The following is a 16,566-nucleotide window of genomic DNA, read 5'->3' on the forward strand; positions in this document are numbered from 1 at the left end:
ACACACAGACCTCTCTCTCCATATCTATATATCTCTCCCTCGCTTCCTCTCTTTGTCTCTCTCTACTTCCCTCACTCTCTCCTCCATCTATATCTCCATCTCCCTTCGTATCTCATTCTTTGTCTCTCTATCTCACCCCCAAAACATACTCTCTCTCTCTCTCTCTCTCTCTCTCTCTCTCTCTTTTCTCTCTCTCTCTCTCTCTCCACCCTTCTCTCTATATTTCTCTCTTCTTCCCTCCTCGTCTTTCCTTCTCCAACTCCATCTCTCCCTCCCTCCCTCTGTAACACACCACCCCATATTTACCCAATATAAACATTCTCACTAAGGATAACATGAGACAAGTGTCATTATGACATGACTCGACTTCCAAATTTCAGTTAAGGAAGTGAGGCCTACAAACTGAACACATAATGACATCCTATAGGGACTACAAACCACTCAGGAGATGAACACCACCCTAGGTGATCAATTCCTAAGATGGAATCTTTTTTCTCTGACCTAACACCTCAACTACATGCATAAGAAATCATGAGTGCACCTATGTACCTCCAACCACACACATAGGCTTGCTTCCATGCGGTTATGGCCTAAATCCTTCAAATTCTAGCATGTGGTCTCAGGATCTGTGCAACCTTTTCAGGCCAGCCTCCATAAAACTGCCCAAAATTGCTTGTAACTTTCCAGAATGCAATCAAAGGTAAAGACAAAGCCACTTAATTAAAAATTGAGCAATAATTTGACCCAAATATGCCTACTCCATAAAAAGAAATTGCCAAACATATGGCAAACATGTAAGCTACATGTCATGAATGCATATCTTATCATAAACTAGTAGCCTTCATCTGAGAATCATCGAGAAGGATCTAAACCCTCTTTAGTTGGTTGCAACAACACTTGTCTGTTCATGTATTCATTAACCATCTGATAACTTAACAAATCATGACAAGAGACATAGATAACATACATCATATAACCAACAAATAACCATCATGGAAACCATGACAAATATGAGATAATGTCAACATGATAACCAATAAAAGTGCTCATAAATCACAATGGGAAAACAAATCTTATTAATATATGAAAGTTCCAACCAAGTCAGGGACTTCCATGTACAACCCGACCATACATTGGGCTGAACCAAATCTCTCTTTTAGTCAATCACCCCTGTAACATATTCCAAGCATGAATGTGGGATCTCATGGAATAAACCAAAAAAAACCAATCAAGGCTTCTAGAGGCCAAACAACCTCAAGCCTCAACCATGGCCATTCCACCCCTACAATATAGAAATCAATATCTTCAACAATATTGATCTCTACCCAAGCTATCCAGGGCCCAAGGAACTAGTAACTCAACCCACATCTTTCCAGGGCTTTAGAGCATCTGTTCCAAATACGACTCTAGGGACTAGTAACTCAACCCACCAAGGGCTCTAAATAATTTATCCCAACTTGTAGCTCTAAGAACTAGTAACTCAAACCAAGTTGTTTCAGGGATTCTAGAGCATTTCTTCCAACCCAAAACCATAGGGAACCCTAGCATCAATTAGAAAACTAAGTGGAAAAACCCAAAATACCATGACTATCCATAAAATGGCAATTAAATATTAAAACCATTGTTAATCCATGCACATATCCATGCCAATGACAACACCTACGAAGGGAATCACATGGCTATGCCATGCATCCAAAAATCAACAAATAAATCACACGTGCAACCTATTACTTGCAAAGAAACCTAGTTGTATTTTTTGATCCAACTATTTCCTTGTGCTTCTTGCTTTTCTTTGCCTTCTTTCTCCAAATCCAATGTATACCAAAGTGATTCAACAATTATCTAATTGTGAAAGAGTATGATACAGTGACAAAATGAAAGGAGATCTCCAAAATTAAATTGACAAAATACTCAACCAAGAAAAGATGTGAATTGACCGTTAATATCCTTTTTATCATTGAGGCCTCTATTTTCTTCATTTTCCTTCATTTTTCCTCTAATTTCCTTTGCATGCAATTATGTGTCTCTTCACCTCCCTTTTCTCCTATTTTCCTTTATTTTCATAAATAAATGCCAATTATTGCCTCTTTTCCTTTGCCAATGCCTTTTGCCAATTTCCATATCCATTAATTAATCACAAGTGATTCCCATCACAATGTTTTTCTCAAAATTCGGCTTGGAATATGTGTCCCATGACCTTGGTATTATTTTATTTACATGGAAAGTCAACCAAGCGTAGTTACAAACCTATCCCCCTAAGGGGAACATTGTCCTCAGTGTTTAATGACACTTATAACTAGCAAAACATGTCGTGCATGCAACTTTGTAATGCAACTTAATGCAACATTTACAACATACCAACTACTGAAAACATGAACACCACACTTCTTATTAGAGCTTTATATCACAACTCCATGCAATATTTACAACACATTGCCTATTTGATCTTTATAACACATCTCATTGTAGTATATACAATACACATATGCATAATCATAAACCAAAACGCATACATCAAACACATCTTCTCAACCATCAAATAAGGAAGCATACATAGTCCACATCTTATCATCCATCTCCCATGTAGCTTTATCAGGCCTAAAGTGCTTCCACTACACTTTAAGTTGCTCGTTTGCTCGGTTTTGAAGCATGAATTGTTTCTGCTGCAAATTTCACTAAGATTTTGGTTAGAATTCTCCCTCTAGTTCCACTTACAATACATACCAATAAGTCACATGATCAAAATCCTAGACAGACTTCCTAAACAATGAAACATTGAAAACATCATGTAATTTCATTGTTGGCGGTAGTGCAAGTCTATAGGCCATTGGTTCAATCCTCTCAAGGCTCTCAAAAGGTCCAAAATATCGACATTCCAGCTTGGCACATGTTCCAATCCTCAAGAAGCTCTTCTTGGGATTGATGTGCAAGTACACATGCTCCCCATCCTAAAACTCCTTGAATGCACTGTGTTGATCTGCATAACTCTTCCGCATGTCTTGTGTTGCCTTCAAATTATTCTTAATAACCTGCATCTCTTGTTCCGTCTCTACCAACATGTGCAATCCAATCAACACCCTCTTCACTAGATCACTCCAATTGACAGGAGTATTACAAACCCACCCTTTAAGAGCCTCAAATGGACTCATCTTCAAGGATTCCTGATACCCATTGTTATATAAAAAGTCCACCAATGGAAGATACTCCTCCCACTTCCTCTATTGATGCATGAAATACATCCTCAACATTTCCTCAAGAATCTTGTTGACCCTCTCTATCTTTCCATCTGTCTATAGATGACAAGCTGTACTGAGAGTTAACTCTACCCCCAAACCTGCAAACAACTCCTTCCAAAACTTGGAAGTGAACTTTGCATCCATGTCTAATATAATATTCTTGGGAACACCATGCAACCTCATTATCTCCCTAATGAATATCTGAGCTACCTCACTAGCTAAATTCATATATTTAACTACAATCAAGTGAGCTTAAGCACAATCATGTCAACTAAGTTACATGCTAAAAAGCTCAGGCCATAAATAACTTGTGAAAACAAATAATTTGAGGTGTGATGTCTAATCCTTGTTTTCTTGTTTTATTTGCAACTTGGTCAAGTATATAGACAACTTGTGCTCAAATAACAACATGAACGTAAACTTTTCTAATAGTCATGAAAATCTTTTAACACACAAACATGAAAGAAAAAGAAAAAGGATTTCAATTAATATCGTGTAATACTAATCTCATCTTCAATATTTCATTGTTGTTTAAATGGACATGATACCAAGTATTTTCAATTTCATAGTTAAAAGACAAAATAAAATCAAATGAAACATTCAAAATACAATCAAATAAAAAAGAAAGGATATCATGGAATAGACATTGCAATTATAAAAAATATGTTTACCTGTCCACCAATTTCTTGTCTAGCATTCCTAAAACATTTGCTTGCCCAAAATAACCATGAAATGAAAGAATCACAACATTAAAAACCATAGTAATCCGTACTAGAAACATTTCCAAAGTCGATGGCTCAAGTGCCTCAACTCCTCTTGTATTGGCAAACCATATCATGTAAAAGGTAGACTGCCATAAACTATTTTGTCTAGTAAATTATTCAGAGATGAATTTGGAGGTAGTTCTTGCACAATCATATATTTAACAACAACAAGCAATCCTTTATTCATGAAATTGATATGATCGTAGAAATTTAATACAACATACATAAAAAATTGTGTAAAAGGTTAGCAAATGAATTTCAAAACAAGCATATTAGTTACCAATGGAAACACGAAATGAATTTCAAAACAAGTCGATTAGAAAATGAATGCATAACATGTTACTAATGGCTAATGAATTTCCAAACAAGAATATTAGCAAATGAATTCATACTGTATTTCCAAGGCATTGTTCTCATATTTCTTCAATTATTGCTTCTTGCCATCAACTCTGAGTTCCTCTTCTGAAAAGGAAAGAAGATACAATGCAAAGTATAAGATATGAAAGACGATGAACATTATAATATAATCTAAAGTAGACTATATATTTTATCATAGAAAATTGTTAAGAAAATTATAAAGATAAACATAGTCAACAAATTAATAAAAATCTCATCTATATGTTGAGTCCCATATAGCCTTGCATTTTACAATGTCGAAAATTAGCCTTACAGATTTTTTGGCTACTCAAAAATCGGAAACAATAAACTTAGTGTTATATTCGTTAAGAGTTTCCAACTTTGAGCTAACTTCCACTGAAATTATCCAAAACGTGCTTCCCTTGCTTTATTACAAACATTGCCATAGTTAGAGGCTGAATTTATGTATCTCATTTTCCTCATATGTAGAGCGTGGTTGTAGTTATGTAGGTTGTATTTGTACATAAATGAACAAAATATGCCAAAAATCTTGATAAAATGCTTGAAATTAGCTAACTCGCAGGGTATTTTTTCTATAATTAAAAATTATAATTGGTTTTATTTCTTATTATTTTTCTTTATTTTTATAAACAAAGGCATAATCAACAATTAGGGGGATTGGAAACACCCCTATAGGTTGGAAAGAGCAATATGTGCCTTGAAAATATTTCTAGTAGTTTCTGAGGAATTTCTAAGGTGTTTTGGTTTACATTTCTAATGGTGAAATATAGGTGGGGGGGGGGAGTTTCCTACTACTTAGCTTTTGAAAAATGGAATCCCTCATATATTAGAGGTTTTCTTATCTAAGTTTTCTTGTGAGGAATGCATTGGCATGTTAGTAATCTTTGGTTAAGTCTTGTTTTTATTAAAGTTTCACATAACATGCACACACAAAATTATTGTAGAGTGTGTGTCTGTGAGACCATGTTTGTGTTGGAATTATGATGCATGTGTTGTCCTCGATGGAAACTCACTTGTAACAGAACAAGTATATGTTAACTAGATGAATTCACATGTCAGGTTAGAGATAAGAAAATGATGGAACAAAATACCATAATGATGGGTCAAAGGTTTACAAATCAAAATCAAAAGTTTCATACATGTGAATATTTAAAAATATATACGTGGGTTCGTCAATGCCAAGTTGGGTATACACACGAGTTTTGTGAAGCAAAGTAGTGTATGGTTTTTGAAACATGGTATTATAAATACGAGGGGTCTTTACCATGGTATAGTGCCCATAGTAATGAGTGCAACAACGAATATTGATCACGTCAAAGATTACCACCGGCACTAGTGTAGTTTTGACCCATGGTATTGGATAAGGGTTAGACTATATAAAGAGGTGAAGATCAAAGTGTTAAGTGTGCAAGTGAAAGGATTTTTTATGCATACTTCAATTTGAAGTATATTTGCACTGTAAGGGCCATAATTGTCACATAGATATGAAATAATTATGCACCAATGAATACAATGATGGATCAAGATCATGAGACCTGAAATGAATTTTCATTGTATGATATGCTCATGGATTGAATAGATCTCATTATTGATGCATGTTTTTATCTATGAATATTATGATCTAGGTCTTTCTAAAGTTCTGAAGAGTTGCACAATTTTAGGTCAAAATTTACAGATCTATACATTGGTCGGTCTCGAGAAAAGAGCGTATACACACTGATTCACTTCTTCAAGGTCCAGTATATAAACTAAGTGTTTTTTTCATAAATGATTGATCAACCTGATCAATGTCGTTGTTTCTCTGTTGTCTGTCAATGATGTTCTCATATTGATTTGGGTTGAGTGATAATGTCTGAAGTAGGACCGATTGAATGATGAAGTTGAATTTATTTACATGTTGATTGGTTGAAAAGATTGTTTATGTTGCTAACTGTATGATGATTCTATAAGCTAACAGAATATTTCACAATATCTTTGATCAACTCTATGCCTGATTCAAAATTACAAGTTTTTAGTTTTCAGTATATTAATGTTGGCTTAAGGGGGCCTGACCCAAGTTGAGAGTTATTCAAACCAACCAACAAAACCCTAACTGCTGGCCCTTTCGGCAACAATCGGGATAGCGCATGCTACAGTCTCACATGAAGCAGTATTGGAGGATGGTAGAACCAGGTTTCTGCATCCAAAGGCCTATGTGATGGTCTTCCTAAGGAACTTATAGCTTAGATTTTCCTTCACGTAGATCTATCCCTTTCGACTATCAACTACTAAAATTCTATCAAAATGACCTTCAGATCTTCACGAAGGTATCGAATCATACTTAATATGCATAAAAGATACATATTCACTACTTTCACACAATAAAATGTATATTCTGAATCCCTTATGACCTAGATCTACCATCACGCAGATCTACCCTTTCCGAATACTTAACCACAACAGATCTATCTAACGACTTCCTGATCTTTGCGAAGGTGGTTAATTATACTTATTATGCATAAAAATCACAGATCTATTTGTTTTGTGAGAAATTAAGCATTAATTCACATAAAATAGTTCATAGAGCGAACATACATAAAATTAAACAGAAATAAATAAACAAGGCATAGATGCACAGATTCGGCTCAAAACAGCCTTTATTAAGATGTAAACGTTTAGATACAAACTTCTTATCCCTGTGCACCTAGTTGCAGGGGCCTGCACACTCAGCTATAGACTTACTAATGTCTCTGCACACTCAGGTGTAGGAGCCTTCCCCTTACGCCTAAGTACAGGAAACAGAACTTTCCTACCTTAGCACCTTGCCCTTACGATGATTCTTCACAAAAGGTTCTCTTATATTCGCTATGACTAAACTACATATAGCCTTTTCATTACAATACCATGGCTTGCGGACCATGGGTGTGTCTCAAAAGCATCATATCACCTACTCATACAAGGGACTAATCCCGCTTTGACTCTTACTTAGATTCGCACTCTGCTTCCACATTTTGTGTAGACTTTACATTATTTAACACAAAGTATTACAAAAATTGACTTAACTGACAAACATTGACCCTAGGGACTCCATCCCAACAGACCCCCAACACAAATATGGTGAATCGCCCTTGAGTCACTGAATTGGGTTCTCCAATATATTTCACAGGTCACTGAACTCCATCTTCAACACTTCAAGGTTCGTTATGCTCTGTACTGCGGCCTGCTACATTTCTTCGACCAAATTTTCTATAGTTGGCCTCTCTATCGCAAGGCGCATGGTCCTTTGTGACTACTGGAAAGTCTTCAACTTCTCTTGGATAGCCAGAGTAATCTAGCATGCTTCCTCTATCCATCGTTGAATCCGAGCCTTCAAAATTTCTTCTTTACAGTGCAACTCCTTAACATGTGCCTATAGGAGCTTCATTTCTTATAAGCACACGAAGCACTAGATTGGCGCCAAAGTGCGCAGAGTCAGCCTGATCTCATCAACTTTCTGCTATTCCTCTCTAATCTCTATACCCAGTCATTGAAGGTTTGAGTCCTCCTACAAAATTGTCCATCGCTCCATTGCATTTTCAAAAAGACCATTGTAGCCTGCTACTGCATTATCCAAGGTAGGTATGTGTTCTCTGATGGCTGCACCATGCTGCTCCCTGACCTCTAGCAGAGTAGTCAGCTACAGCTTCAATTGCAGTTCTGAGATCTTCATTTGAAAGTCAAAAGTAACTCGACCTACCTCATCCTTAGAATGCCGCATTGTAGTAGCCAATTTTCAAATCTTTGCTAAAGTTGTTGCATCCTCTGGAATGTGGAGTTCGAGTATTGAATTACATGCTTATGTAATTGATGCTTTGAGGCTCTCACTTCACGTTTCTAGCTATTTTTTCTCCTTAAGAGCTTGAGCCTTTTCAGCAAAGATCTGATCATTTTTAATTTTAACTTTGCTAATTACTGATAGCGTGTTCTGCTCTCTTATGTGAAGCTCATGTGAGACCCATTGATGAAGCTCGTTGAGGGTCTGAAGTGGAAGCGTGGCTAAATTCATACCCAAACCTTTGATCTTCCCAAGTGGGGGTTATCTTCCTCTGACTCTACGTGTAATGTTCCTTCTAAAATGGGAATGACTCTAAGGTCTAGAGTCTGTTATGTTTCCATTACGCTCATGCTCGCTTGCTACAGGCTTGCTTGAACCCTGCTCTCTTGGCCCATGTTTTCCTGCAGTTGACCTATCTGTATTTGTAGTTCATGTAAATATTTTTGCATGCTTCTGAGTGATTGCTGGAACTATTGCTGGAACTGTTGCCATAGTTCCGTTGTTGTATCATGGACCTTGTCCTCAATCTGATCCAAGTCCCACTCAATGAGGACCATTGGATCCGCATGTGCATGTTTGTCCAATTTTTTCTTCTTCCTGGGTCCTAAAGTCATCTCCTTAGTTCACTTCTGCAATTTGAAGGGAGTGCTCTGCTCATCACCCCTGCCTCCTTCCTCCTCGGACTATTCCTACTTTCCAGTATGCTGGGAAGCCTATGCTTTGACTTCTATTATGGCCTCTTTTGTAGAGCGCTCTCTTTTGGTAGTCGCCTTAGCAGTAGCTACTTTAGCAACAACTTCTTTCTTCTTCTGATTAGCCAACACCCACACTATTGGATGTGCTACTTCTTTCCTTTTTGCACAGTTGTTGTCTTTGCGAAAGAGCTTTCTCTACCCTTGCTGGTACCTGCACCAAGATCTATGTTTGCCGCCACTCCGTTAGCCATGTTTGCACAATCTCTTATACATCGGCCTCTATAGCTAGGTATGGAAACTTGTACCATATCTTCTTAGGGTCTCACCTCGCGTGGATGGATACACTATGAAAATCAGCCTTAAATTCTGCATAGGCTGGCAACTGCTCAAACAAGATTGAGGAAAACCTTGGCCTTTGACTGATCACCATGTGGAGGTCCATCTTGACTAGTATTCAGAAGACTCTTGATTCCATGAAACGCTCCAAGTCCTTCATCGCCCACAATGAAGTGAAATTTACTGCCTCCAGTAAATCCTCATCCTGTGGGGGGAACTAACTATCCTCCAGAAGTTTCCATGCAATGAGTACAATCAATAACAGTAGCCAAGCATAGTGAAATGCCTTGCTATCATCCTGCACTTCATGATAATTTGCTAAGAATTCCTTGCAAAGATATTGCACCCAGTTATGTGCCCCCTTTGTGCACTGTGAAGCTAATGAAATTATTGGCACCGGAACTTTGTCCACGTGACATTTTCTCATGACCTTCACGACCAAAATCTAAGAGGATAATTGCACTGCTTGGTCTGTAATAGAGCGGATAGTGTATCTGTGCAAATTCTTGACCAGTCAAAACTCAGTTTCAAATTTATCTTCAAGCTCCTTTTCCTTGCTTCTGCCTCCAAACTCATTGGCTAAATCCACCCCTTTATAAGGAAATTTCGTAATTCTTTGGATCAACATGTCTATTATGGGGATGGGTTTGCCTGACCATAAGCACCCATCATGCACCAGTGCAAGCAATTGGAGCACAATTATAGTATTGATAGTTGACCTATGAAAGTATGGCACACACAACATATATTGAATTCTAGACTGCTCAAACCCTTTTACCCATTTCATTGGTTCCAGATTTGTGACCCCAGTCTCTTCATAGTGAATCTTGGTCATGTACTTATCGGTGGCAAAATGTGAAAATTTATCATGATTGGCTAGATCCCAATCCTCTAGTTTTAACACAGGGATACACGCTAAGAGCGTGCCTCCAAATACCACTTCTTACCACAATAGTAGTATAGACATCGTGAACTTTCAACAATTCAGGTCCTTAGGTAGCTACACTTTCCCCTCTTGTGGAGGGATATATGTATGGAGCCTAGTGATAGGTTCGCCCTCCTCGGCATCCAACTCTTCAACTCCATCGCAGAGTTCTTCTTCATCCAAATCCACGGGTTTATATGGATGCTTTTCCTTGTCCATCTTCCTTTTCTTCAGAACATTCGTGGGGTTCTTCCTCAGTGACTGCCTCACTGGTACAGGTTGTGGTCTCTTCTGTTTGTTCTTAGCAACAAATTGCTTCGGCCTAAGCTACCGCGACATTGTAGGCAAAAATGGCATAGCTTCTATTGATGCAAATTCAAGGGCTTCCGCTTGAGAGACATCGGCTTCAGAACTTATAGGCTCAGACATCTATTCAAGGATAATCTTCTCGTTCCATTCAGGTAGTCTCTCAAATGCCAGGCTTGAAACCAAATCCTCCCAAGTCTACCGATTCATAGAATGAATATAAGAGGGCTCATACACAATTTGTAGAAGGTGAAGTGTTCTATGGTAGACCAAAATTCTAGATTTATATGCAATTTCGAATTCAAATCCAACTGTTCCCTCCATTTTCTGATCATAAATGCATCCTTGGCGGCATATCTCCAAAGATTTTGGCCATAAATGTTGCCTACCCGGTCCTCCTAATGGGATTTTTGCTATCCAATCATGAAAAATGACTTCAACAGCTACTTTTAGACCCATCCATGTGACACCATCCTCCATGGTGCAGCCCTCCTGGTGCGCTTCTTGCTTTCCTCGTGCAACCCCCTTCTGTGTTTTCCTCTTCTTTGGGTAGTGTATCTTATAGTCCCGTTCTCCCTTCCAACTTCCTAGAGCTAATATTGTCTTACTACCATGTAGTCATTGTGCAAGGGCAGGATCCCTTGTATACAACTTTAATTAACTTCCATTCACCCTTCCAGGGAACAATTCACCATTCAGCTTCGTGAGCTGAACTTCACCAACATTTGTAATTTCCTTGATAATATATGGGCCCAACCAATACATTTGGAACTTTCTAGGAAATTTTGTGAACTTACTATCATAGAGAAAAACCAAATCGTTCACCTTGAAAGTGTGTAGCTTAATATGCCTATCATGACAACACTTCTCACGTTCCTTTTGCACTTGCTAGTGAAATCTGGCAAGAAACCGGTTTTCTTCCAACTCCATCAACTGCACGAGCTGTTCCTCCAAGGTCTCGCGATCTGTCATCTCTGTTAAAGCTGCAATGTGTTGGCTTGGAAAAATATATTCCATCGGCATCACCGCCTCGATCCCATAGACCAACCTAAGTGGAGTTTGGCCTGTCAACCTTTTTCATGTCGTCCTATATGCCCATAGAACCGTTAGGATGCATACATCCAAATCGTTCATTTTCATGTTACAAACCTTTTTCAATGCATTCTCCAGAATCTTATTGAATGCTTCCATTGTACCATTGGCTTGGGGATGATAGGGCATACTCTTTTGATGGTACAACAGGAATTCTTGAAGCAACGCATTGATTGTTTCATTTAGGAAATGCATACCCCTATCTTTCATCAATATCTTAGGGCACCCAAACCACGATAAGACGTATTCAAATAGGAACTTCGTGGCTGTAGAAATAGTACAATCCTTCACCAGTTGCACTTCTGCCCATATGGTTAAGTGCTCCATCACAGTGATGATGTACTGTGTGCCTGTCTTCCTTCATGGTGGTTGTATCAGACCTATAAAGTCAATTTCCCATTTGTTAAATACTTGTAACGAAACTTGAGGGTTTAGGGGAAATTCATCTCTTCGCAGAGGATTTCCCATCCTTTGAAAAGCATTGCATGCTTTACAAAATGCCTTAGAATCTTTATGCACTATTGGCCACCAAGTGCACATTTGCTCTACCTGCATAGTGTCCTCCCACCACTCCTTCATGTACCTCAGCGAGGAAACTAGCTCGTTCAAACTCAAGAACATATCGATGAAATATTTCATATGTTCCCATCTTATACAAGTGACCCACTATAATGGAAAAATCAGTAGTGCAGACCACCAGTTCCTTCTTTTGTTTAGTAGAATACCCTTTCAGATTTATTCCCATAGTTAGAAACTGAATTATATCTGTAAAATGATCATCTGCAACACACACAACAAAGAGCTACACATCCAAAAATCCTTCTTCCAAATTGGTTGGCTCTTCACCTGTCTCAATCCTAGATAGATGATCTAGTCCCGCATTCAATGGTCTAAGATTCACAATTCCTGAAACCGAAATACATATCGTGCCCCCCAACATAGGATTGTTGACCAGGTACTTGAGAGCAGAGTAACCTGTGTACATTTTGAAATGTGTGCCCAACGAATAATGTTGAAACTTTTGCAGTGCGTAAACCTTCACTAGCCCTTCATGCTCTATAGTGGAATAGTTCTTTTTGGCTTTTGATAGTTTCCTAATTGCAAAGGTTATTGGATGATCAATAGCCTTCACCAAGCTAGGTCAATGCCGCACCTAGCGCAAGAAATGAGGCATCTACATGCACATGGAACTCTCTCTTCCAATCCTGAAATACTAAGATGGGTGCAGTCACCATCTTGTCCTTGAACACATCAAGACTCTATTGACACTCCTCATCCCAACAAAAATTTACATCCTTATTTAATAGTTTCTCCATGGACGAGGTTATCTGGCATGGAAAATTTTAGGGGCTAATGTTCGCCCAGTGGGCTAATTTTCCATGATTTTTCCACAAAAAAGATTCGCCAATTCCCAATTTTATAAAAGACGATTCGCCCAAATTTTAGAATATAAAATTATTTTACCTTAAAAATCGCCAACATTATAGAGAGACTATATATAAAATAATTATAAATTTGATTAATTTTACAAATATATCAATAAACATTTATAATTTGCATATTAGGGATTAGTGAGATTCGCCAATGTTTTAAACTTCAAGAAAATTTTCCATCCTTAAAATTTTCCTTGTTATCTGGGCATAAGACTTGATAAACTTCCTATAATGGCCTGTGTGGCCCAACATTACATGCAACTACTTAACACTCTTGTGAGCTTCTAAATTCACAATCACTGCTATCTTTGTAGGGTCCACCATCAATCCGTGCCATACTGCATGGCCTAGAAAAATTCCAAAAGGGACACATAATATAAATTTCTTCAAGTTCAACACCATCTAGTATCTATGACATGTATCCAACATGAGGCATAGACTTGCAACATGGAACTTCACTAATCCAAACACAGTCCAGTCATCAAAATATACCTTCAATAATTTATGAATAAAATCCTTAAACACCGCGATTACTACCCTGGGGAAGATTGTGGGTGCATTCTTCAACCTGAATGGTATTAATGTATATTAAAAGCAACCCAACTCTGTCATGAGGGTTGTCTTGCTGCGATCCTCTAGCACGATGTTAATCTAATGGTATCCTGAGAACCCATCAGTGAATGAATAAGCCTCCTATTCTCCAACATTCTCTAACACTTCATCTGTAAATGGTGTTGGAAATGGATCATGCACACATGCATCATTTAGTTTTCTCAGATCTATGCATATTCTGATTTCACCTTGATGTTTATTTTCATGGATAACCATCAAGCTCACCCAATCAAATTCTTCTACTGACTCAATAATTCTGGCCTCCAACATTTTATCCAGTTCTTTGTGCACTTTTTCTTTATATTTCAGATTGAGTTGATAAGGTCTTTGCTTGATGGGCTCCGCATCAGGTTTCAAAGTAAGTTTCATTATGCCCAAATCTCCTACAATACCCTTCAGATCCGATAACTTCGTTGAGAATAGATCCTGGTATTCATGCAGTAGTTCGACTACCTTATCGACTCTATCTTCGTCCCAATAATATCCTATCTTCACGAACTTAGGTTAAACATCAGATCCAATATTTACCTGCCAGGTTTTTAGTGGTTCTGTTACATCATAGTTCTCTATCTTGGGTACTTCAACCTCACGTTGTCCCTCAGTCTCTGGAATGTTGATTTTTCTTGGCTCATCTTCTTCTTCTTTGGCCGTCACATTGTAACATTCTAGCACATTGCGTAGCTGTGTACTCCATTATGTCTGTACCCATTCCACCAATTCTTTAGGTGTTATAAAGATAGCGGCCTTAATCTCTTGTAGTGCTTCATTAATGCATTTAAATCCATCCTCAAATATGAAAGTTAATAAGAAGCTTTCCCTCAAGACATGCCATTCTGCTATCTCGTGGCATAGCTCCATTTCCAAATACCAATTCATTGGAATAGTATCTAAGGCGTGACAGAAGATATGCACCCATTCTGGTTGCGACTCTTCTCCCCAAGATTTAGTCCACTATGCCAAGTGTTCGAGTGGATCATTCTTCCCACTATACTTCTCAGTCGTCCAGGTGTTATCATATCCAAACCTTAGCTTCATCATCCGCTTGTATTCCTTCCAGTTAGCGAAGCTTTCCATATGTGTACCCCACCAACGGGTAGGCAGAGCATGCAGTGCCAATTCAAGAGCCTAGAGTCGATGTTCCTCGAAAACCTCCCTTTCAAACTCATCCAAAAAGGGATTAACATCATTTAATCCATCATAATGTGGAAGCTTTCTTACCTCTGTAGATACACACTACAATGATTTGGTGATCATAGTGTGGGGTAGTGTAGATACTTCATGCAACCAATTCTTTCAGTGCTCGAGTTCTTCATTTGAGAATGAGGTGTAGGAACTATCCCTGTCCCAGGTAATTCGTCCATCGGCCATAGGATTGATCCAATATTCATCTCATGCTATGATCTTGTATATCTAGTCTAGATCATCATCATCCTCCACAAACTCCTAAACAAGTTCAATATGGAACGCTCCTTCAGTAGGGTCTAGTGGCACAATAACCCTGAGTGCATTCCTCTCAAATGTCATCTCATGATTCTTTAGATTAATCACCGAATCCATGTCAAAGGCCCAATCAATTCCTAGTAGTGCGGGGTAAGATTTGTTGTCATCTTCTATTTCTATTACTTCAAAGTCCGTCACAGAACTTGCTCCTTCAATATCAACTATTACCCCATATAGGTGCCCCATAGGAATAATATTCTGTTGATTGGACATGCATAGTTATATAGGATACCATTGCAGCGTAGGTCTCCCCACCCTTTCCCATGTCTTCTTTGGCAACATGTTCGCATCAAAACCCAGATCCAGGATTACTTGGTCCATTTCATATTCTCCTATCTACGCAGTTAGCCTCATCTTGTGCCGTAGTTGTTTCTTATGCTTACCTAGTTTCTTCATAGCACACTGTTATGAAGGAACCTTAATCTTACCTTCATAATTGTTTATTAGCTCTTGGAGCCCTTCTACTGCCTTTTTATCACACAAAAAATTCATACAGGTCTTTAGGAAAGTGGCTAATAGCAAAGGATCCACATCTTGCACTTCATTGTTCCCAACTGATTTCTCTTGACTCCCGGATGTAGAAGCTTCAGTAAAATTCTTTTTAGCCTCCATAAAATTTTCTTTATCTTGGTTGATGTCAAACACGACTTCTTTTTCAGCGGCCTTGTGCACCCATCCTTCAATCTTTGGTTTCTTTCCCTTACCTTCACCTATGGCCATACCACTACACATTATGATATTAATGCTAGGATCATATTCACGAGGCTCTTCCCTTGTCATATGGATATTCTACGTGTGCTGCTGGGTCTACATATTCGTTTCTTGCATATTTTTTATAAGGAGCATGTAATCTTTTATCACATGGTCAAACTATCTATAATATTCAAAAGAAGGATGCATTGGGTTCTAAAATACGCATGCAAAATGTCCAACCTCGTCAGAATTATAAAAAATAAATTTTCCACGACCTCTGCTAGCCCCTCCTCCTCTTCCTCTTCCATGGCCTTCGAATCCTCCACATGCTGCACCCATGCCCTAATCCAGAGGTTGGTTTTCTACCTGTATTCAGTAGGTAGGGGTCCTATCCATCACTAGTTCATAACTTTGACAATGGCACTCATCATGACCTACAAACTTGTAGAAATTTCAAAAACAACTGCTTGGGGGTCTATACAAACTTCTGTAGTAAATGAAAATTGTATGTCACATGATGTCCTGTAACTTGAAAAATAGCACACCATGGTGCTACTCCTGCACTCGGCCCAATGGTATTTTTTGGTTTCAAGGGGACAGGCCCTCCCCCAACAAGATAATTCTGATAAACCGGACAATGGTCCTTATAGTGACCGTGGCCCTTGCACTTCAAGCACCAAACTTTTGCACGAACTTTAGGTTGGGCTTCCCTTCCCTTCTTCAGGATATGCAACTCTAGGTGCAGACTTGCCAATTGTGAGTGAATGTGTTGTACTCGAATGTTCATATCTTGTATTGGTGAG

Source organism: Pinus tabuliformis, chromosome 2_2 (genome assembly GCF_031772625.1).
Source record: "Pinus tabuliformis cultivar Carrire ecotype Pingquan chromosome 2_2, CPIR1, whole genome shotgun sequence".
Classification (NCBI taxonomy): domain Eukaryota; kingdom Viridiplantae; phylum Streptophyta; class Pinopsida; order Pinales; family Pinaceae; genus Pinus; species Pinus tabuliformis.